The following is a 25,381-nucleotide window of genomic DNA, read 5'->3' as shown; positions in this document are numbered from 1 at the left end:
GCTGCTACTCTGAAACTACATCAAGTTAGGAAGCTACCTTACCAGTTAAATATCATACTTAGAGTCACAAGTACCCACGTAGTTCAGCACTACTTGCCTGTAAAAGAGTGGATGAAATTCTGGCACATTTATAGATTGATCATACACAGAGTCTGGGGACAGCTCTTATTTTCATACCAATTTTAGGCAAAATATCTATTTTTACTATGGCTTGAATGGAAACCAGGGAGTAGTACAACTGAATCTACATGCAATCGTTTTCCAGTTAGTTAACTCTCAAGTAACGGGCATCCAATAACAAAAAAGAACCACATATGTACTTTTACCAATCATAGTTAGAGGATTTAGTAATTTTCAATAAACAAATGGGATGAGACAGATGGATATGAGAAACTTTGAGTTCACAAGATTTACTCATGACAAAAATCAGAGTTGCCTTGGGAAGAGATTTGTGAAACAGGGTATTTTAATGGGAATTCTTTTTATTAAAAACAAAACTTATTGTAGCTAGATCTAGCATTGGTTTACTCTGTTAGTTCATTGCATAAAAGAAAAAAGAGAGAGACGTAGCAGATGGGAAAAAAGGGAAGGAAAGAAAGGAAAAATCCATGTGGAGCTAAGACTATATTTATTGTTTTAAACTTTGCACTCACAACTTAATCACCATCATACAGAGAACTCTATACACAACAAACAAGTGTACATCCAAAACCAAAAACACAATGTCCACAAGTAAAACAGGTTGTCTCTCAGATTAAATTATGTAAAATAACCGATTTGTATTTATTAAATATAAAAGAATTTTCTCACAAAAAAACAAATTGACACATTTTGAGAACCATAAAGTGTTCTTTTTATATATAAAGCGGTGCTTACACACACACACGTTCTTTTTAAAATATGCACATTCATTAATTTCACAATGAAGTCAGAACACATCCAAGTTTTATTTTCTGATCTAAAGTGTGAAAATGATGACTGTCTAGAATCACTTAGGTGTTTTTTTCCTTCACACTTGTGCCACCAGAAAGACAGATTCTTCCTCTTATGCAAAAAGTAGAGAACATACTTCTCCTGGCATGAGGTATATAGACTATACAGCAGACAGAGATTGACATCTATGACCAGAAACACACATGTTCACTTTTTTCCATTGTAGAAATGGTACATTTCTCCCCTCCATCACATACAAACATTTTGAACTGAACCTACTTTTCCCATCTCCCTGCCATAAATAATCTGAGATTATAGAGTCAACTTTTAGGTGGGGGAACCTCTTTTAGTAATAATACCTAGCTCTTATAGTTTAATCTTCTATCTCATTTGTATACTGTCCCAGGGCCTGGGGTCTTCGGCGGCGGGTCCCGGGGCGGCCGGACCCCCCGCCGCAGGTCTTCAGGGCACTTCGGCGGTGGGTCCCGGGGCGGAAGGACCCCCTGCCACCGAATTGCAGCCGAAGACACGGAGCGGAAGAAGCTCCAGGGGCCCAGGCCCCGCGAGAGTTTTCCGGGGCCCCCGGAGCGAGTGAAGGACCCCGCTCCAGGGACCCCGAAAAACTCTCGTGGGGGCCCCTGCGGGGCCCGGGGCCTGAGGCAAATTGCCCCACTTGCTCCCCCCTCTGGGCGGCCCTGTACTGTCCAGCTTTTATGTTTCTCCCTATATTGTACATATATAGAATTTTTAATGAAATGTCCTGTAATGATAGGGTATGCCTGGGTTCTTCACAGTCCTGACTTTTAATAATAGCAATATTTTACTAAAATTAATTACTGACAATGATATTGTGTCTAATCATAGAATATCAGGGTTGGAAGAGACCTCAGGAGGTCATCTAGTCCAACCCCCTGCTCAAAGCAGGACCAACCCCAACTAAATCATCCCACCCAGGGCTTTATCAAGACGGGCCTTAAAAACCTCTAAAATGGAGATTCTACCACCTCCCTAGGTAACCCATTCCAGTGCTTCACCACCCTCCTAGTGAAATAGTTTTTCCTAATATCCAACCTAGACCTCCTCCACTTCAACTTGAGATCATTGCTCCTTGTTCGGTCATCTGCCACCACTGAGAACAGCCTAGCTCCATCCTCTTTGGAACCCCCCTTCAGGTAGTTGAAGGCTGCTATTAAATCCCCCCCTCACTCTTCTCTTCTGCAGACGAAATAATCCCAGTTCCCTCAGCCTCTCCTCATAAATCATGTGCCTCATCCCTCTAATAGTATACAATTTCCAAAGATAAGTGTAATCACATGGTTATCTTCCCTTAGTAACACTTTCTCTGTAAGGATTACTGAAATATAGTCAAAGTATGTATGATGCAATTTCATTTAAGAAAAAAAATAGCATTTCAGTTTATAGTTTCTTGGCTTACCCATCATCTACTGCTTATGTGAGGCATCCGATTGTCAGATCTGTACAAACTGAATATTCATGACTGAGATTTAACCACTTCATGCAAAAAAAGAAACGAAAAAGAAAACATAAATCTCCATCTACTCCATCATGTTTGAACTAGATAGATACACCATTGTAACAGTATAACATGCCAGAGCAGCATAAAGATTAATTGGGTGGTCAAAGATGTCTAATCGTTTTTAAAGAGTAAAGTCCTATGAAATGATATAATGTTCTTACAAAAATCAGCATATTCTAGAATCTTTGACTGCAAATGTAACTCTTCTTTGTCTGCATTTAAACTGAGTAGTATTGAACATAAAAAGGGTTTTAAGTGTTTGAAAATATTTTCTATAATACAAATCTCCATTTATTTATTTTTAGTTATAAGGAAAAGCAGGAAAAATAGGAACAGATCCTAGGAAAAGAGAGAGAGAGGAAATAAAAGACAACGACAGACTTACCTTTATAGGATAATTTGAGTCTTGGCACGTTATTCTTCACATGCTGGCAGTTCACTCTTTCTGCTAGTAATACTCCCAAGAAAAGCAATGCAATCCTATTCAGCCAGCTCATGCTGCAGACGATACTGTAGGGTCCTTGTATATTGGAGTCTCGGTGTCCTCGGTCCTGTAGGGTACAGCCGCAGTACTTCAAACAATCTAGAAACTGGAGGTAACAGGTGATTGAGGTCAGTTTCATTCATAAACGCAGAACAATCAAGACCTCATGGCCATGCTATAGAACATCTCTCCTTCTTCTGCCACAGTCGGTGAAGCAGGGAAAACTTCAAGCCCCTTCCAATACACGGGCACAAAAATTGAGCCAGACAGTGGATAATGAGGCACAACTGTTGTGGGGAAGGGGGGGGGGGGGAATAACAAGGGCTGCAGCAGTGGCGCTTAAGGAGCTGTGCCTTTTATCTACGCTCCTCTGATAGCCAGTGCCACGAGCTAATCCTGCTCCCTGCTTCAGTGCAAGCAACTGAATGAAAGGGAAACAGAGAGGCACAGCGAGCAGCACTGACTTTCCCTGTGCACATGTAGCGGGAGATGACACAGGATCCCGCAGACAGGTTTTTCCCAACACGCTCTTACACTAGCTGACAATGGGAGAAGAGAAAAGCACAACCCACTCCCCTTCCCCTGCTGTCACACAACACATGCAAAAAACATCTAGGTAGAGATTAGAGGAGGGAAGAGAAACCTCCACCAAGCTCGTGAAAGGCACGGAACTATAAATTCACCTCCAAAGGCACGAGCGATTTTATAGCCAGTTGGGGGATTTGATTTGATTTTACTATTTTGAATAAAAAAACACCCCCTGCAAAAAATAAACCCTGAATAGTGCCACCCACATAAATAACATCTCCTGCCCATAGTATAATCCTGTGTGACTTGCTCTCAGTGAACAAGTAAGGGAGACTTCCATCAACATAACTTTACCACTGAAGCTTTTAAAGCCTTGTTAGGGAAAGTTGTTTTACCCTCCTTCCCCAATAGAATACAACATCAGTTTTCTACATCTACACGCAGGTACAAATCCACTATCTAGAATATAAGGTTTACGCTATTCTGAGCTTCCAAAAGAAGTACATATTTGAAAAGCTGAAGGTGGTTTTCATTCTAAGTAAAAACTTCAGTGCTTATTAAACTAAAAAGAGCTTACTACTGTTGTAAACTAAATCTAAGCATTCTGTCAACACTGCTTTCATCGCTTCTTAACATTTGCCAAGAGGAAAAAAAATCCCCCTCCTTCCCTCTTTAACAAATTTGTGACGTTGCACTCCATATGCTTTATAAAATATATTTATAAGGGTGAATATGATGTAACTGGAATATGCTTTATGCAAAAGGTCTCTTGTAAGGTATCATTATGTTCTACTGGGTGTGTTCATCCTATTTGTATGTACGTATCCTTCTTGTATCTAAAACTAGAAATATGAAGTATTACTCTGAAGTCCTATTGTAATTATGCAAAGTGTGGGCCATTAATGGTGCCTTGGAATTTTGATGGCTCCTGTTAACTAGGACAATTGGTTGTGAATGGCTCTGTCTCCTTGCAAAACTTCCTGGGTACTTGCGGGAGTGGCGAGCCTTGGAAGAATGGAGACTAGGGGGTCTCACAGGACATGTGACCATGTCATGTCAAACTGGAATCTATCCTAAACCTGGTGCTTTTCCATCTAGAAGGAGGGGTGGGAACCAGGGCCGGCTCCAGGCACCAGCTTAACAAGCAGGTGCTTGGGGCGGCCAAGGGAGAGGGGCGGCACCTGCAGCAATTCGGGGGCGGCAGGTCTCTCACTTCCTCTAGGAGCGAAGGACCTGCCGCCGAATTGCCGCCGCCGATCGCGGCTTTTTTTTTTTTTTTTTTGGCTTGGGGCAGCAGAAATGCTGGAGCCGGACCTGGTGGGAACCCAGGGAGAGAGACAGGATTCCTGCCTTGTGCCAAATCTATAAAAGGGGGTGGAACAGAACAAAAGAGTCCCAGTCAGATGGAATCTCCTGTGTAGCGGGGTGGTCACCCCGCTTCGTCCCTGAAGGGGTTAAAGCAGACCTGGAGAGGGCTGCAGCTGGGAAAAGGGAGGCTGATGGGGAAAGCAGCCACAGCTGTGGCCAGCTTAATCAGGGCCCAGCTGGCCCTTATAAGAGGGCTGTGGGCCAGAAGCTAAAACATATACTCTCTCTCTAGCTTCTTGACAGTGTGTGTTACTGCTGGGACAGAACCCTGATGTAGAGGGGCACTGGGGTCCGGGAGGGACAATAAAAAATAATAAAATCACTTTTGTTTATTAATTAACCCAGAATGTGATTAATACCTGGGGGAGCAAACAGCTATGCATAACTCTCTATCAGTATTATAGAGGGTGGACAATTTATGAGTTTCTCCTGTATAAGCTATATGCAGAGTAAAATGGATTTATTTGGGGTTTGGATCCCATTGGGAAGTGGGTGTCTGGGCGCTGGAGATAGATGACCTGCTGAGCAGTTTTTTGGTTAAAGTCTGCAGCTTTGGGGGCATGAACCAGACCTGGGTCTGTGTTTGTAGCTGGCTAGCTAGTCTGGCTCAACAAGGCAGGGTTCTGGAGTCCTAAACTGGCTCAGAGGTAGTCTCAGCACATCAGGTGACAGTCCCAAGGGGGTGTCTGTGACTGAACCCATCACAAAATTCTTCTTCCTCCTTAGTTTAATTCCTTAATCCAAGGGCATTGTATCTGCCAGATTCAGCAATTCTACTGATCAGTGGCGTTGTAAAGAAAATAAAATCCAAAAATAATGTTGATTTTGGTCATTCCCACACTTTTTTATCCTGAGCATTTTCATGCTCCAGGCAGTGGATTAAAGCTCCAAAATGACAAGAGACGCCTGTCTGTTTTCCATGGATTACTTACTAGACATTCACTCTGCAGAGGAATTCATGTCACTTTGAGATTATTTGGAGAATTGGCCTAATGAATTATCCTTTTGTGTAGAGCAAACAATAAGAAACAAAACACAAAAGATGCACCATATTCAGGACTTTATAAAGAATATCATTTTAAAATGATGTTGTTACACTCAATTTACTGGTAATTGGATATAAGGAATCTAGCTCCTTTTCTTTCTCATGAGTAAAAAAGAATAAGTAGCTAAAATGTATCTTTTTTAATAGAGAGTGAGTGTATATTATTTTAGGCTTATCTCAGGAAATGAAATAAATAAATCATTGTTTTTGTTTCTGACCAATATTGCACAAAAAAATATGGATTGCGTACCATGAGTAGTAAAGCTATGTAAGTCTGCATTTTGAGAGAGAAAACATAGATTACTGTGGTTTTAAAATCATATGAGCCATATGGGTATGAGAAACCTTCTCTCTTTGTGACCCCATGCAGGGACTACTCACAATCACAATCCCCATGCTCTTCAAGGGGACATGCCAACAGAGATAGCAAGGGTTGGCTGGTTTAAGAGTGAGATTTACAACCCCAAAGAGTGAGATTCAAGGCCAAAGAGTGACACGTTTTAGGTGGTGTGGTAGGTCATTGCTTAAGATGCGGATTCTCCTCTTTGGTTCTTGGCAACATCTAATAGTCCAGGTTCTTAATCCAACCAGCATTTAATAATTTGTTTTAAAATGTACATTGCTTAATATTGCATATGAAACATTTAAATATCCTAATTCATATTAAAGTCTAGGGCTTGTGAGAATTCTATATGCAATGCAAACCAGTGGATTTTAATAAAAACAACTATTTTCTGGTTGGAACAAAAACCTGGATGATTGGAAATCCCTGAGGATATGAATTTGTCCAGTGTGATTTAAATGTGAACTGTATTTTGCAGAACGTGCAAACTTTCAATCAAGTCCTGCTCAATTTTTGGGTGAACTCATTTTGTTGATCATCAAGTATTCTCTCTCTCTCTCTCTCACACACACTCTTTCTCTCTCTCTCTCTCTCACACACACACACACACACACACACACACCTGTCACCCTCCTCCCACATAGCCTCCTCTCTCCTCTTGCACATGTATGTAATGTGGGCCTGGAGTCTCCATGGTTACCACAGTACACAAACTTGGAAAGCAACCTTCCAAGCTCTAAACCTTGTTCCTGAGGCCCCATATGTATTGTCCAGTACCTGAGTAAAAATAATTTACATCTGTATATATTTACTCAAAATGAGTGAGATAAGCTTAGGAATGTATGTGTGTGAGTGAGATAGCATGCTAATGAGTGAGTCTCACACCCAATGAGTGAGACTTGACATGTCTCTACCAACCCAAGGAGATAAGGAAAAGGTAAAAGATGAGTCCATGATCCTGCCCCATGCTCTGTGCCAATAAGCAATACTGGCCAGCCAATTAGTAGAGTAGATGCTGCTCACTTCCTCTAAACAGTAGGGCAATGGCTACAGTTCCTCAGTTTTCAGGAGGCTTTGTCTCTCAAAGAAGCCCAATGCCACATGTTGCTTCTGCTGGGGCAGTGTGACTCTACACAGTCTCCCACAAAGGACTTTGCTTAGTAGGCACAAGCTGACCTATTCTTTTAAAGCAAGTCCCAGCAATGTGAATTCTTACTTTCAAATTACAATTGATTCTTCTTTTCCCCATGGTCAACGTATCCATTTGCAAACAATCCTAATTGATCGTTTTAGAGATGGAGAGACCAGTTCAGAGAGTAAAATCCAGTCCAGATCCTCATCCATTCTTCAGTCAAATGAATTCCTTCTCCCAATGAAGTAAAGGAGAATTTTCTCATTGAATGTGAGGATTATGACATTGCTATTGGATGTGCTGTATAACAGCTCCAGTTCAAGAAAAACAGCATTTCTTATACATTGTTTCCTGTACTTGTTGCAGATTTTACACTTATCTGCCTTATCTTCCATAGTAACATTCATGCCTGGCTAGAATATGGCATATCAAGCTCTGTGGCTATACTTCTCAAAAGCCAGATAGGCATAGTGGGTTCTGTTTAGCATTTTTGACCTGTTGTGTGGCATTATGAATCAATTTTTCTTTGCATATCCTCTCACCATATGCAATAATTTCACCTCGATAGTCCCTATAAAAGTTTATGCTTGGAAGTGTCTGGGCTTTTCCCATTGGCTATTCATCTAGAATTACCCTCTCAAGCTTTTGTAAATTAAGCTCATTTTGTGTTTCTCATTTGTTGATGTTACAGAAATGAGTATTACGTGAGTCACATTTATTTCAAACTCCTCTTGCTGCTGCTCCTTGCTTTTAGTACTTACAGGAGCTCCTGAAAGCTGTGCTGCTGTACAAAGCTCTTTCTCAGCTCTGTATTTCTCACTTTCAAATGCACTTTTGTGTTTTCATGATCTCCCACCTAGGTGCTGCTTTACTTAGCTATGTTGTCATTCCCGTAAATCTCTGTAAATCCTACTTTTGGGGGGTCCTTACTCAGTTGCATCCACCTGTCTTTCTCATTTGTCACTGAGAACTTGTCCTCTATAATTAATTTCACTCAGCTTGATCTGGCATTTTTTCCTATTTGACTAAAATTCCTATACTTTGGCAAAGAAAAGACATCTACTTTGGATCAGAAGCTTGAGATTTGTGTGGTTGTTTTCTGCTTTAAAGGGTATTCTCTAGTTCAAACAGACATTAATTTTCTGAAGTTTTACTACCTGTCACACAGGAGGTCAGTCTAGATAACACTGCTCTACAGCCAAAATGCTTCTGAAATAAATGTAGTCAAACTTTACTCATTCTGGGTCACTGAGAACGAAAATGATGCTTAAAATTGTTGATTGGCTCTAGTTTTCAAGATATGCTATTGGGTCAGTATGTACGACCCTTGACTTGGGAATGGCGGAGGATAAGTGAGTTATAAAGGGAAGGGATCTTAATTTAAACCAGAAATGACTAAAATACATCTTTGACTGGATCTATGAATAAATCTATGACTGGGTTTGGACAGTACTTGCTTTTTAGGCAAAACAATGAATGATGCAATCTGAAGCTGGTATTGCGTCATACATGATATGAATTGCATCATGTTATTCCTAGAAGTCATGGATGATGCAATCATAACGAAGCTTACATCACTCTGCTGAACAAATTGCCCTAGATCAGCCCTAGAAATCATACAGTGTCGTGCTCTCTTATTTGTCAGTGTTTGATTTTGCAAAGGGACACATTTCTGTTTAGCCAAAGTGAGCAGAGATGCCTCGTACTTGTGTGAACAGTGCAGATAACTTCTGCTATGTTTGTGGTGAAGTGACTTTTGCATCACAAAAGCGCAGTATAACCACTATGGTTAAGAAAGCTTATCACCTTTATTTTGGCTGCAAAATTGGAGATCAGGACAAGAGGTGGGCCCCACACATATGCTGCAACACTTGTGCAACAAATCTTCGCCAGTGGTTGAACAGGAAAAGGAAATCTATGCCTTTTGCAGTGCCAATGATTTGGAGAGAGCCAACAGATCATACCAGCAATTGTTACTTCTGCATGGTGCCTCCAGTTGGGAAAGGTGTGTCAAAGAAGAAAAAGTGGACTGTGCATTATCCAAACATTCCATCAGCTATATGCCCAGTACCCCACGGAGGAGGACTGCCGGTTCCTGATGCACCAGAATCATTCTCACTTGAGTCAGACGAGGAAGAGGAAGAGGATGAAACTTCTGGTCCTGAACCATCAATGTCACAGGACCCACATTTTCTCCCATCCTCCTCCTCTGAACCACACCTCATAACACAAGGTGAACTGAATGACCTTGTCAGGGATTTGGAACTACCCAAGAGTAAGGCAGAGCTGTTGGGCTCCAGACTACAGCAGTGGAATCTCCTGGCAGGTGATGTTAGGGTTTCCATGTTCCGTGACCGTCAAAAGGATCTTGTCCCATTCTTCTTCATGGAAGGTGATCTTGTAGCCTGCAACAACATCGATGGTGTGATGGCAGACCTCAACATCGTTCACGATCCAGATGAGTGGAGACTGTTCATTGATTCATCCAAGACGAGTCTTAAAGCTGTTTTACTGCATAATGGCAATGTTTTGCCATCAATTCCAGTTGGTCATGCAGTCCATATGAAGGAAACCTATGACAACATGAAACAACTTTTGAGGTGCATAAACTATGACCAACATCAGTGGCAGCTTTGTGGCGATTTGAAGGTTGTTGCTCTCTTGCTTGGTCTGCAGACTGGATACACAAAGTACTGCTGTTTTCTCTGCGAATGGGATAGTCGTGCAAGAGATTCCCACTACATCAAGAAAGATTGGCCACTCCGACAGTCATTGGAGCCTGGGAGGAAAAGTGTTCAGCATCTACCACTGGTTGAATCAAGGAAGATTTTGTTACCACCCTTACACATCAAGCTGGGTCTGATGAAGAACTTTGTCAAGGCCATTGACAAAACACAAGCAGCTTTCAAGTACCTCCGTGGAAAATTTCCAAGGTTAAGTGAAGCTAAGATAAAGGAAGGTGTCTTTGTTGGTCCTCAGATTCGTGAACTTCTTCGAGATGATGCATCTGACCATGCACTGCGTGGCAAGGAAAAGACGGCATGGAAAGCCTTCCAGTTAGTGGCAATAAATTTTCTCGGAAACAACAAGGCAGACAACTACAGGTTGTTGGTGGAAAACCTCCTCAAGGCATACAAAAGCCTTGGTTGCAACATGTCACTAAAGATACATTTTTTGCACTCTCATCTAGATTTTTTTCCACCGAACTGCGGAGCAGTGAGCGACGAGCACGGCGAGCGATTTCACCAGGACATTGCAACAATGGAGAAACGCTATCAGGGCAAATGGAGCCCATCAATGCTTGCAGACTATTGCTGGACAGTGACAAGAGATGCTCCATTTAATGAATACAAGAGACAAGCCAAGAAGCGCCGAGCAGACACTGAATAGGACTAAACTATGTACACAATAGTTTTTTGCCTTTTGTTTCATAATAAATTTTATTTATATAACCCTTTTGCTGATTTTTAAAGTGTTACATAAACAGGACAGGTGAAATATTATCATGTAAAGCAACCATAAACACATGAAAAGACCTAGGTTTACAATTTATGATTAAAACTCTACTATCTACACAATATACATAGACATAAAATGTAAAAACTTAAATATCTTAGAAACAGTAGCCAATCAGTTGTTTTAATTGTCATTTTTGAATTCAGCACATCAAAATACATAATAAATAGCACATTTTATCTCTGAAGCAGACGACTTCTCAAAAGTTGTAGACCAGTGTAATCATAGTGGTTCCTTCTGGCCTTATAACCTATGAATCTAAACTGCAGACTTTTAAGCTGCCATCCCTTGTAGCATTGATCATTGTCACCCTAAATCAACAATTACTTTGTAGCCTGATTTAGGGTGTACTGATAATATTAATTTGGATAATATGGGGATTTAATTTATTAATTTTATTTAATTTAATTATTATAATAATATTACTAATTATTAATATTAATTAGTATGGGTTTAGGCTCGCCAATCTGTTTGATCAGAAGATAAAAGTTCTTGTCCTGAATCAGGCTCCACAGAATTTATAAAGGACCCTCAGGGGTATGACAGGAAGCTCACACTGAGACAGATCTAGCTTTAAAGACTTTTTATTATAATTAATAATAGTAAGTAAATGGTAAAATACCCAGACTTACAAAGTTACAATTGCATTATTGCTATTCAAAATATACCATATGATAATATAGTATTACATGCAACAATGCTTTGGTTAACATACTCACACCCTTCCTTGATAACCTGGTGGTAAGAGACACAGGACCAGCCTTGCAGTTCAGGTTTCTCAATTCTTGAGTGAGAGATGCAGTGCTTAGAAAATGCTAAGAGCTATCAAAGCTGACTAGGGTTTACTTGACTAACTTAAACTTAAATCAAAACCTAATAAACAAACTAAGAATAAAACTTAGGGAAACCAAACTTAGCCTAGTTCCCTTGAAACTTAAAGTTTAAGAAGAACAAGTATCGCCTACAAATAGTAGCAGTCATCGTAGATAGATAGAGTGGAGGAAGTAAATGAGAATAGAGTAAAGTGAGAACGGAGATAGTGAGAAATGGAAATGGAGTAAAGTAAGAACGAAGAAAATGAAGATAATGGAGAACGGAGAGAGCGAGCCTCTATTGAGGTGGGTTACCTCTTTTAAAGGGCAAATGCCGGACCTCCTTCCTCTTATGCCCAAATTTCATTCCTCACCCACAGAAATGTTAGGGTACACTTACTCCATAGGCTAGTATGTATGTGCGTATTGATGACAGGTATGTACGCACATCAGTCTCTTGTGGTGTACTTGTTAAGTCTGTGGGAAAACCCCCTGTTTCCACCCTTTAAGGCTATTGGTCCAGGTAAAGGTCTCTAGACATCTGCGTGGGTGTTTTGTCTAATTTTACTTTTCTGGGTGAGGGTCTCAAAAGGTGTTAACTTCACATTAGCTTAACATACAGGGTTTTGGCCTGTAGGTAGATCTTGCATTACAGCCAAACTTACTTTTAATATAAATCTATAAACCTATTACAATACATCAAATACTTAAACTATAAGAAAAGATATATAAGCAAGCAGGTTAGTCTTATAGGCTACAACTTCCATCCAGATTCTAAAAGGATTTAAGTCTCAGTGCTGTGGTACATTTTAAGTACCCAGGCAATCAAAAAGAGACATTATTCATACATGTACAGTATAATTCCAGTTCTCTGAATTCCCTTTATCCAAAATCCTAGTTAGCCAAATTCACAGTGTGTCCACATGTAGCCCTGTGCTATTTACATTACACTTCTGTGTATCTGAATTCCCAGTTATCTGAAACTTTCAGATGTCCCCCAGATCATTTGTATAAATGGGAGTGTACTTGTATCTACAGGAAAGGGAGCTGAAAGGGTAGAGTTTAGCACTTTAGCAGGCTGGACTTGCCAAAATCCTTGCTTGCAACCAAATTTGTAAATACTCTTGCATTTTGAAGTCTAGTCATGATGTCCTCAACCATTGTCTTGGCATGTCTTTGGTAGCCTTACAAAAGATTTGAATATCTATACAAATGCTTAACTTGTTTGGTATTATATGTGGCCATACTATTAACCAACTCAGTTAGTATCTGTATTCTCTCAATAACACTGAAACTTACCATCCAGTCATATTCAGCTTTTACTTTATTTCTCTGGGCTATTGGGGTTATATATGATGCAGGTATTTTTGGCAGCACGCTGGGATCTATATCAATGTGATGTTTTATTCACAATGCATTCAGGTCAGTTAAACACCTCATCACATTCTTTAAGAATATTCTCTGCATCCTGTTCTGCAGACGGACTATACACTCATGTGGTCAGCTGCATTCAGACTGCTCTTCAAACCTAAGCAAACCTGTTCCATTATTTCTGATTCTATGGCGAGGGAGGTCCATCATCATACACACCTCATCATGTAGCTTTGCCATATGTGGCAAAGCTGTGACACAAAGGAATGCTAGTAAAAAAATGATCTTTATAGCCTAGCCCCAATCATATGGCATGTGCCAGGGACACAGAAGGTTTATATCCCTGTCATGTGCAGGGCCAGCTTCAGACACCAGCAGAGCAAGCACCCGCCTGGGGCGGCACATGCTAAGGGGCGGCATTCCATCCATTCTTGGGGCACCAGAGTCTGGGCGGCTTTTTTTTGGTTGGTTGGTTGGTTTTTTTTTTTGTTTTTGTTTTTTGTTTTGTTTTGTTTAAGTCTGTGGGGCAGCAAAAATGGCAGAGCTGGCCCTGGTCATGTGGGATGGATCATTATCTGCTGTTTCTCATGGACACTGGAATAAGCTGTTGGGTGCTATTCCAAACTCAACAGAAGCCCAAAATCTCTAACTTTCTACTGCAGCTACTTCAGTCCCCCTGATTGGTAAAGCTTATTGACTGATATACCTCGGCTGCAGAAATATTGGCCAGGACACATGCCCTTTATGGCAAATAAAATAAAAAAGGACAAATGTGAGAGTCAATTTACTAGTTCCTCATAGCAAAGCAGACATCAAGAAAATCAAAAGAGAACAAAATAAAACAACTGACTCCTAATTCCAGGCCCAGCCCCACAGCAAGCCCTAAAAAGCTGAGCTGTGTCCAGGGGATTCTATGGAGCAGAAAGGTACCCTTCCAAATACCAAGCCACAGGCCAACTGAGCCCTGACTCCCCTAATCCACCAGGGCTTAATCCACCAGTTGGTGGATCCCTGAAATGGCAAATGATCCACCATCCTGTTCCTGATCCTCCCCTGGCTGGACTGCTGGCCTAGATGCTAAGACTCAGGCCACGGGAACGTACATGAAGATGCTATAGAGGTGATCTTTTTGGCACTCATATCTATCCATCTTATTCTATTGCCCCGATTACCATATTGTCAGAGTGCCTGACAATCTTTAAAACTGTTAGAAGAAAAAGGAGCAGGTTGACCTAGAGGCGGATATGAGTAGAGGGTTCTTTACTGCGATACTTGTTCCCCTGGACCCAATTGTCCAGTAAACACTGAATTAGTTACAGCACACTTTTTTTTGTCTAAGTTAGTATGTATACGCCTACATCCATTACAACACTCCAAAAACTCTTAAGTAATAAAAACACCCATTCTGTTAGTAAACCCACCCTATCTATTGTGTACAGCATTATGCATATCACACAGGCATTTTTAACTTGAACATATATTTTTGCAACAATTTGTTGCCACAAATCTCCCTGGTCAACAATTCCCAGGGGAGGGAGGAAGGGGCCATAAGCCAGGGCTCACTTATGTAGCTGGGAAAGGAGGGGAGGAAGAGATAACACTTCTTTACCCAAAAGGTATCCTTTAGATCCCCACATTTCTTATGCAGCTGCAACGCTTATCAATTCTTAAGAAGGAGAAGGGAGGGGAAAGGGGTAACACTTTATCTATTAAGTGAAGGAATAGTGCGTGCCTGTGCCTATTTCCTGATCCCATGCCAGCACACCAGCGGTTTTCCATGTCTTTACTTAACCCTTACATATCCCAACGAAAACATTTATCTTCACAACACCCCTGTGAGGGAGGGAAGTGTCCTGTTCAAGTCCCTGGGGCAAATCAGGCAGAGCAAGAATTCACATTTGGGTCTCCTCTCCCACAGCCGAGATGAGTGCCTAACCTCTGGGCTGTTGAGTGTTCTGGGGCAGGCACCCACATCAGCCAGCCCTCAAAACTCCTGACCTGCTTGCCCATGACTGTCTTAGGGCAGGTGAGGCATACCCTAAGCCGGCCTACTGGATCAGGCCCTGCTGGTGGGAGAACACCTAGTTTGAGAATCCCATCAGGCTTTATGCATGAGCAAGGGCTCTAGGGAGCTCGTTAGTTGTGAGGCAGTGTCAGGGCTGAGGTGGCTTTGCACATTCATGCTGGCATATACTTAGGCTCCTATGGAGTTTTGGCACCCACAGGGTTAGGCTGCAGCTGAGTAGAGGTTGTGAGAATGTCAGTGGCACCTAAATGTTGGACTTAGGTACCTCAAGAGGCAGTTAGGCATCTAAATCCCTTTGTGAATCTAGTCCTTGGTCACTAATATAATGTCCAGATTCCTAACAAGGTTTCCAGGTCAAATTAAATAGATCCCGCATTCAAAGAATCCATCCCAGTTTCCAATCTGAGGCCAATGAATGCTGGGTAAAGAATTTTGGAGTTAGTTACTACAGTGCTGACAGTCATGCAGTGTAGATGTAAGGCTAAACTGTGCCTGGCTCCTGTACCTAAACAAGTCACACCCTAAAACTTAGAATTGTATTACAAATTTTTAATTTAAATAGCAATATTCCTATAAAATACATCTCTGAGAAGAGATGAGAGAGCAAGGATGCTCTTGTACGCAAGTCACTCAGAAGTTAGGAGTTAAATTGATAGCTCTGCAATAGACTGCCTGTGTGACCATGGGTAATAGACAATCTCTCTGTGCCTTAGTTCAGTATTTCCCCAACCGCAGTGCCGAACGGGTGTGCCATGAATTTTTTTGAAAAACTACATATGGGAACAAGCGGGGGGAACCACCTTCTGACTGGCCACCTGCCTTGGTGCCCCACCTCCTCCAGGGATGGAGCAACCAATTAGAGCTCAATCACCCTCACTTCCACCCTCCCCTCCTATGTAAGCAAGGAGCCGGCTCCTCTGTCTCTCCCTTCCCTCCAGCAGCTGCCAGCCAGGGGTGGGCAGAAAGAGCCCCTGGAGCTTGAGATGCGCCACAGCAGAGAAAAGGTTGAGAACCACTGCCTTAGTTCCTCATCTGTAAAATGGGGATAATATTTCCTGTCTCCTGCCTGTTCTCTCTTGTCTATTTGGACTGTAAACTCTTTGGGTCTGGGATGTCTCTTTGTGTATATACAACACTCCGCGCTATGGGGCACTATGTTTGGTTGAGGCCTCTAGAACTATTGTAATACAAACGAACACTAATAATTAATAAAGTATCTCTAATATAATCCTGGTTATTATTGCAGGAAGTTCACCCACAGTTTAACTTGGCAATACAAACGGAGACTGCCATTTTTTTTGCTTGTTACAGTTTTATCATTACCCTAGTAAAGGGAGATGTGACTGATTACGAGGACGTGAATAAAGACACACCAGAGGGCTGATCTTGATGGCATTTAAGTCAATGGGAATAATGCAATAGACTAAATCAAGAGCAGGGTCAGGCCTTAATGAGGAGCTGAGCAGTCCTAAAAGGAGACATGACATCATCATATTCAAGTCAAAATGTGGCAGGTCAATAAATTACACACTGGCGTAGCCAGAACTTTGAATATCTGGGGATGGGTGAGAAGATATCTTAACGCTTTTGCACATATTTTAAGCATCTTAGCAGCAGCTGATCTATAACATCACAATAGTTTTACATGGCAAAAGGTTAAAAACATCTTGATCCAAAGTATACATTCTTATTATGGATGCCTCAAAGCAAGGTAAATCCAGATCTGAATATTCCCACCACAGATTTAAGCTTCAGTCACAAAATTTAGTGGCAGGTTGTCTTCAGGATTCTGCCGGGACCCATCTCCAACACTGTGTCTGTTAGTGTGCAGCAAGCCAGGGTGTGAATTTACAATGCACCAGCTTGCTGCACAATGAATCCCACGTGGACGCTGTTACAATGCAGCGAAAGTCCCAGAGAGCTAGTTCGTGGTTATGCTTTCAAAAAGTAGCAGCTAAGCCACCCTCCAGGACTTTAACCGTACTGCAGCAGTGTCCACCTGAGACGTTACTGTGTGGCAATCTGGTGCACTGTACATTCACACCCTGCCCTACCACACAGTAACTCACTGAATAGACAAGCCCTAACTGAGGGCCACATTCTGTAAGTAACCCTTATTCATGGTGAGTAATAGATTACTTCATGAGTAGACATATTGAACTCAGTGGAGATACTCATGGAGTAAGGTGCTACCTAATGTAAGGGTGGCAGAATTTAGCTTTTACAGACTAGCTCATAAGAACTTGAAAAAGCCAGATTGTGGGCAGCCCTGGCATGAGCAAAGGTGGAAGAGTGCAGAGAGGAGCCTTCCTGCACTAGGTACACCCTCCACACCAGGTACGACCTCTACACAGGGCCAAACTAAAACAGAAATTCCTGTGCTCTCCTCAGTCCAGGAAATACTTACTCTGTGAGCATCTCCCAGAGTAGATATACTCCTAAATGATGCAAAGTTCTGGGGCCAGACTAGTTTGTGGAGTTGGAGGGCCATGGTGGGAAGAACAGACTACGTGCTCCAAAGGGGGTAATGCTCTTCCCCTAAGTGCTGGGAGGATAGTGCCTCCAGAGTTTCCTCAGGGGCAATGCAGCTGCATTACAGTCTGTGCCTTTATAGTGCAATCCAGCTCGAGGTATCTCAGTAACTGAGCGGTATGATCATCTTCTGGTTAAAGCATTGGACTGGAACTTAGGAGGCTTGCATTCAATTGCTAGCTCTGCCCCAGACTTTCTGTGAGACCTAGGGCAAGCCTAAATACCTTTAAAAATCTGGACCTCAATCTCTCTCTGCCTCATCTACCTATCTGTAAAATGAGGATCATACTTCCTGTCTGTCTTGTCCATGTAGATTGTAAACTCTTTAAGGCAGGGACTGACTCTTACTATGTGTAGATACAATGCCTATCACAGTGGGACTCCAGACAAGGTTTGGGCCAATAGGTACTACGGTCACACACATGATAAATAATAATGTGTGGTTGTTACACACAGAAGTGTGTAATGATAGTCCTAAAATGAAAGATACATTTTATGGTATATTCTCTTAAATATGTTTTCAAAACTTTTCCAGGATGGATTTGATGATGGCTGTTATTAAAACAAATCCCTAAAGAAGGGTATTTATAGACAAAAAGTTATAGTGAAATTAAATATAATACAAACCAACCAGAAGAAACACACATTTTCAAGGACATTGCATCCTTAACTCAGACCTTTATGCTCTCATCCACAGTGCTAGGAGTTGAGGACAGTACAAGAGATTTGATCAGCCCCAGTTAACTTTGAATTAGGTCAGTATCTGAGAACTGTTTATAATATCTTGGTGGCTACCAAAGAGTTAAACTAACATATTTAGCGAAAAATACTTAAAACAAAGTTTGACTTGCTGGATTAATGCTATGCCAGCTAGGTGTCAACAATGAAACAAAATATTTAGGCTTAAAATGATTGCTGCTCCCCCATACAAAAAGGAAATCCTTCCACACTGGGATTTATGGCACTGCTCTGCATGTACAGTATTTCCACTGACAAGAACGATGGGAAGTCCCTGGTGCCAGGGTGTGCCTGGCAGCTGTTCCTGGACGTGAATCTTAAATTCTTAAACTCCAGTTTGGTTTTAGAAACTGCCTGTGGGTTAGTGGGTGGCTTCCCAGCTGGCATCTTCTCATTTCTTTTGCCTGAGGCCACTACTGGCTGCCTTTGGCAGCTCAAAAGTCGTCTGAGAGACTAGGCCAACATCATCTTCCTGGTGTGCTCAGCTGACCTTCCTGGTGTTTTTGTTTTGACTCATATTTGCTTGTAATGAGATTGCTTTCTCTCTTTCTATATAAATACACAGGCATATACAGTAACTCCTCACTTAAAGTCATCCCAGTTAATGTTGTTTTGTTGTTAAGCTGCTGATCAATTAGGGAACATGCTCGTTTAAAGTTGTGCAATGCTCCCTTCTAACATCGTTTGGCAGCCATCTGCCTTGTCCACTGGTTGCAGGAAGAACAGCCTGTTGCAGCTAGCTGGTGGGGGCTTGGAACCAGGGTGGACCGGCAGCCCCCCATCAGCTCCCCGCTCTCCTAAGTTCCCTGTGCAGCAGCTGCCCAGCAGGCTAGCAATTGCAGCTGTCCCTCCCCCCACTGCCATGTGCTGCTCCTACCCTCTCCCTTAGAGCTACTCCCCGAGACTCCTGCTTTCTGTGGGGGAGTGGGGGAGAGCGGAGGAAGGGGGGGCTAATGTCAGGGTGTCCTCCTCCCCCCTGCTCCTGCACCACGCTTACCCCATCTTTCATAGTGCAGGGGGGACACACGACAGGGCTCAGGACAGAGGGAGCTTCCTAGCAGCAGCTGCGGTCTCAGCAAGCTGATCTAATTAACAAGGCAGTGTACTTAAAGGGGAAATGCGCATCTCACTCTCTTACACATGGTGTGTGTCTCTGTCTGCGATGCTGTCTCCCCTCCCTCCATTCCTGCTGCCTTGTAGCGTGTGAGAGTTAACCCTTGAGGGCTCAGCCAATTGCTAGTTCATCATTTAGCAGTAAGGCATTCCCTGGAAAATATCCCACCCTCTGACTCCTCCACCTCAACCAAGCTTCACAATCATCATCAGTGTGTACCAGTATTAAATTGTTTGTTTAAAATATATAAAGTGTGTGTGTGAGTGTGTGTGTGTGTGTGTGTGTGTGTGTGTGTGTATGTATATGTATATATATGTATATATATGTCTTTTGTCAGGTGAAAAAAAATTCCTTGGAACCTAACCCCCTCATTTACATTAATTCTTATGGGGAAATTGGATTTGCTTAACATCGTTTCACTTAAAGTCACATTTTTCAGGAACATAACTACAACGTTCAGTGAGGAGTTACTGTACAGGCCATTCTTCTCTTTGCAGGTGCAGAGCCCAGCCACAGATCTAAACTCTGATCAGGATCTGCACCCACAAATGCTAGGCAAGTCCAGAGGGGCAGGTTTCTGCATGAAAAGACAAGGTCTCTCTAGCTCAGGGGTCGGCAACCTACGGCACACGTGCCAAACACAGCACGCGAGCCGATTCTGAATGGCACGCTGCCTGCCGGTGAGAGGAGGAGGGGCGGAGGGGCCGGAAAGCACCACGCTGGGGGAAGAAGCAGGGGAGGAGGGAAGCTTGGCTGCGGCAGGACCAAGCTTCTGCCTCCTGCCCCGGCAGGGGAGAGCGGTGGGGGGGGGGGTCCCGGCCCCCCGCCCCACTAAGTCCCCCCGCCCACTGCTCTCCCCTGCGGGGGCAGGAGGCAGAAGCTTGGTCCTGCGGCAGCCAAGCTTCCCTCCTCCCCCGCTTTTTCCCCACAGCTTGGTGCATTCCGGCCCCTCTGCCCCTCCTCCTCCCTCTCCCTGCCGGGATGGCCCTTGCGAGGGGGAGGGGGAAGAGCGGCAGGCTGTACACAGCTCCGTAGAGCAGGCAGAGAGAGGTAGGGACGGGCCTGGGGTAAGGGGGTGGAACAGGGCATATCCCTCCCAGCCCCCTGCCATGAGCCGCTCAGGGAAGGGGGCTGGGAGCACCCCCACGAGCCGGGCACCCCAGCCTTCTGCCCTGAACCCCCCACACACCCCAGCCCTCTGCCCTGACCTCCCCCCAACACCCACCCAGCCTTCTGCCCTGCACCCTCCACACACCCCAGCCCTCTGCCCTGAACCCCACCACCCCAACACACCCCCAGCCCTCTGCCCTGAACCCCCCCACACCCAGCCTTCTGCCCTGCACCTCCACACACACCCAGCCCTCTGCCCTGACCTTGAGTCGCTCCCCAACACCCAGCCTTCTGCCCTGCACCCCCACCCCCCCAGCCCTCTGCCCTGACCTCCCCCCAACACCCAGCCTTCTGCCCTGCACCTCCACACACACCCAGCCCTCTGCCCTGACCTCCCCCCAACACCCAGCCTTCTGCCCTGCACCTCCACACACCCCCAGCCCTCTGCCCTGACCTTGAGTTGCCCCCCAACCCCCCAGCCTTCTGCCCTGCACCCCCAACCCTCTGCCCTGACCTCCCCCCAACACCCAGCCTTCTGCCCTGCACCTCCACACACCCCCAGCCGTCTGCCCTGAACCCCCCCACACCCAGCCTTTTGCCCTGCACCTCCACACACACACCCCAGCCCTCTGCCCTGACATCGAGTCGCCCTGCTCAGCCCACTGCAGGCCTAGGTGAACAGAACCCCAGGCTGGCAGTGGGCTGAGCAGGCTGGCGGCGTAAGATCAGCATTTTAATTTAATTTTAAATGAAGCTTCTTAAACATTTTGAAAACTTGTTTACTTTACATACAACAATAGTTTAGTTATATAATATAGACTTATAGAGAGAGACCTTCTAAAAAACGTTAACATGTATTACCGGCACGCGAAACCTTAAATTAAAGAGAATAAATGAAGACTCGGCACACCGCTTCTGAAAGGTTGCCTACCCCAGCGATTGACAATGGGGGAAAACAGCAAAGCGGACAACTGGATATCTTCCTCCAAGCACCACAACTGGCTGACATCCCAATGTGGCTTGTCAAAAATCAGCTACTTAATGATGGATGTTACGGCTTCTTATTTATAAAGTGTCATAGGCACCCAAACAAATAGAAGTGATAGGTCCCTACTCACAGGGAGTTTATAACCTGGATTAATAGACAAAACATGGCAAGAGCTGAGAGTGAACCTCAAATAAACCATCAGAAGCCCCATTTTTGCTTTTGTAAGTGTTATAATCAATTCTTGTTTTACTTAGACATGGTTACTGCAAATTTCTGTGTTTCCTCTGTCCTTCCAGCATGCTACTTCAGACTTCAGACAATTAACCAAGAGGGTCACACATGAAATCCCATGAAGAAGCCCTCTAGATGGGGCACCCTGTCCTCCTAGGCAGGACAAATGCCATTGACCAATCTCACCTGTCCAGGTGAAGGTCAGGGATTGGCTTAGACTTCACAATGCTGCCACTAGAGCAGCTCAAAACCTGGAACTTCAATTCCACAGGAAAGTCGCATTTCAAGATATCCCTTCATCTGAAATCTGAACCCGAAATCAAAATTTTGACGTTTCCCACAAAACAAAACACCCAGAAAATGTATTTTCAGAAATTTTGAAATGACTGTATCAGAACATTTTGTTTCAACATTATTTTAATGAAGCATTTTTATAAAGTCAAGGTGCTTCATTTTGAATTTATCATTTCAACTTTTATAATATGCAATATATAATAATTCAGAAAAAAGCACTTTCAACCTTATTGAAATGAAAAGGTTTGACTTTATTTAAACATTGCATGGAACATTTGATAAGTTTTCATCTAAAATTTTGGCAAAATGAATATGTTCCTGTGAAATGTTTAGATTTTGCCCAGTCAGTATTTTATAGTGGAAAAAATGTTCCATAGCAAAATTTTCAACTATGTGAGTACATAGCTGCCACTGAAGCAGATATGTGAGAGAGCCTACCCAATCATCCTACCTATGCAGGATTATGCCTTATGGCCTGTCCTCCTGATTATATGGAGCACATAATTGCAGAGGAAGAAAACAAGTAATTTTAAATTTTTTTTCAATGGAAAATGTCCTTGTTTCAGATGCAAAAACTTTCATGGTTTCAGTTTATCGTCAACATTTTTGGATTTTTTGAAAAAAAAACAAACCTAAAGGCAAAAAAAAAAAAAAAAAAAAAGAGTAATTGAAGGTTTTTTAAATTTGAAAAAAAAAAAAAAAATTCAGCAAAACACACTCACCATTTTCCAACCAGCTCTACTGCAATTATTTGTTCAAGTGGGATTTTGCATACACCAGTGTTTGGCGAATGGATGTACGGTTCATGAATACCCTTAATGACATGCCACTAAGGATGTTTACGTATAAGCAAGTGCATTCTCTACCAGCTACTGCAGTAGTTTATCTGTTTAAAAAATTTTAGTCATTCCAATCATGGTGCAGAAACAATACCACGTGACCAATCACTCAACAAGTAACAAACAGCAAAATGTAAACAGCTGAAGCAAACGCTCCATGAAGAACCCATAGGCTGAAATTTGTTTCGATAAATTGACTAATTACTACTAAATTTATTTTTAAAAAGTCAATTTTCAAACAGTTCATGAACAGGAATAAGGACTAAGGCACCGATCCAAAGCCCATTGAAGTCAATGGAAAAATTCCCATTGACTTCAGTGGACCTGGGATTAGGCCCTTAAATCCTAAACAAACATATTCCCTGCAATTTGTAATTTGTCCAGCTCAACCTACCATTCAAGCGAAGAGATCATCCCCTCAAAATACTTAAAATATGTGTATGCCCAAGGGGAAGGAAGGGCAGTTTGAAGAAAGGTGTCACCACATGGAGAAAAAAACAAAAGGCAGTATTTTCTTCATGCCTCTGTAGAGCAAGATACGTGACAGAGAACATAAGTTTAAGCCGGAGTTACTGGGATCAGGAGAGGTGTCAGAAATCACACATTTTGCAGTGTGTTCCTCTACAAGAAAGTCCTTTTGAGAGGAAAAGCCTCTAAGTGTGCGCGAACAGAGCCCATAAACAAACAAACAAACAAACAACTAACCAACTAAATAAATAAAAGTAGGGGGTAAGTCAAGCATCCAAACCTGCTACAGAAATCTTGACCTTTCCTTTAAATTTGCCTGCAATGCTTTTACAAGGTGTAACTTGAAAGAGGCTTCATGTTTACTATACATAGTTACATCTATAGTGTCTTTCATTATAGCAAGCTGTTTGTGTCAGATGCCAAGACATTGTTTTCCTACTTCACAGTAATGTATGTGTGTGATTTAAAAATACAGTACAATAGTTCCATACATATTCTTTCTGTACAACATGCTATTTATAAAAATGAGGAGTCCGGTGGCACATTAAAAACTAACAGATTTATTTGGGGATAAGCTTTCGTGGGTAAAAACCCACTTCTTCAGATGCATGCAGTGAAAATTACAGTTGCAGGCATAAAAATACTGACAACACACACTTTACTTCTCTACAGAGGAAAAAGGACAGTAAACTATCTAAACTCCTACATGCCACGGGGGCTACAACAGTGGTACCCTCAACTCACCTAACAATATTGTTAATCTAGCCAACCACACACTTAGCCCAGCAGAAGAGTCTGTCCCATTTCGGGGACTCTTTGTACCCAACCACCCCCATGCACATGATACAGTTCTGCAGTGATTTGGAAGCCTACTTTCGCCGTCTCCGACTCAAGGAGTATTTTCAACACACCACTGAACAGTGCACTGACCCACAGGAACCCTCCCACCAACACTTTAAAGAAGAAGAATTCTGCGTGGACTCCTCCTGATGGTCGAAATGACAGACTGAACTTCTACACAGAGTGCTTCCGCAGACACGCACAGGCTGAAATTGTGAACAGACAGCATCACTTGCTCCATAACCTCAACCGTACAAAACGCAATGCCATCCACCGCCTCAGGAACAACTGACATTATAATCAAAGGGGCTGACAAAGGGGGTGTAGTCATCATGAACAGGTCAGATTATGAACAGGAGGCTGGCAGGCAACTCTCCAACACCACATTCTACAGGCCACTATCCTCCGATCCCACTGAGAAGTACCAAAAGAAACTACTTTAAGGTCAGTATATTTATGCCTGCATCTGTAATTTTCACTCCATGCATCTGAAAAAGTGGGGGTTTTTACCCACGAAAGCTTAAAAACTAATAGATTTATTTGGGCATAAGGTGCCACCGGACACCTCGTTGTTTTTGTGGATACAGATTAACACGGCTACCCCTCTGATACATGCTATTTATAAAATCCTTCATGTCAAAAGTCACTTTGGGAGCCAAAGAAATGGGACATACCATTTTTAAATTATGTTGCATCAATACTGTGCATGTATTCAAGGCTGACTTTTTTTTTTTTTTCATTGAAGATCCAACCTGATTGAAAGCAATTATGATGCTGGCATGAGGCACTGCACAATATTTAGCACAAATTACATTTCATTCTATTATTAATAGATCTGGAATGTGGGAAATGAAAATGTATAGTTACTTATCTTTGCTTGTAATTATAGTGATGCCATTCAGAGTTACCTTCTTCACATTACATAAGCTCTTTCGGCTGGATTTCTATGTGTTTGCAATCTCTTAACCAAAGGACAAAATGACATGGAAAATAAGAGCAGCTATCCTGTTACAAGGTTAATTTGTGAATGATAAAGGAGTGCTTTTAGAATGAACTACATAGGCTACCATTTAAACAGGTCTTGGCAACAAACCAGCTCTTCCCTTCAGCAGAAAAAAATAAAAAAACAGAG

Source organism: Emys orbicularis, chromosome 1 (assembly GCF_028017835.1).
Source record: "Emys orbicularis isolate rEmyOrb1 chromosome 1, rEmyOrb1.hap1, whole genome shotgun sequence".
NCBI lineage: Eukaryota > Metazoa > Chordata > Testudines > Emydidae > Emys > Emys orbicularis.
This window is presented reverse-complemented; position numbering follows the sequence as displayed.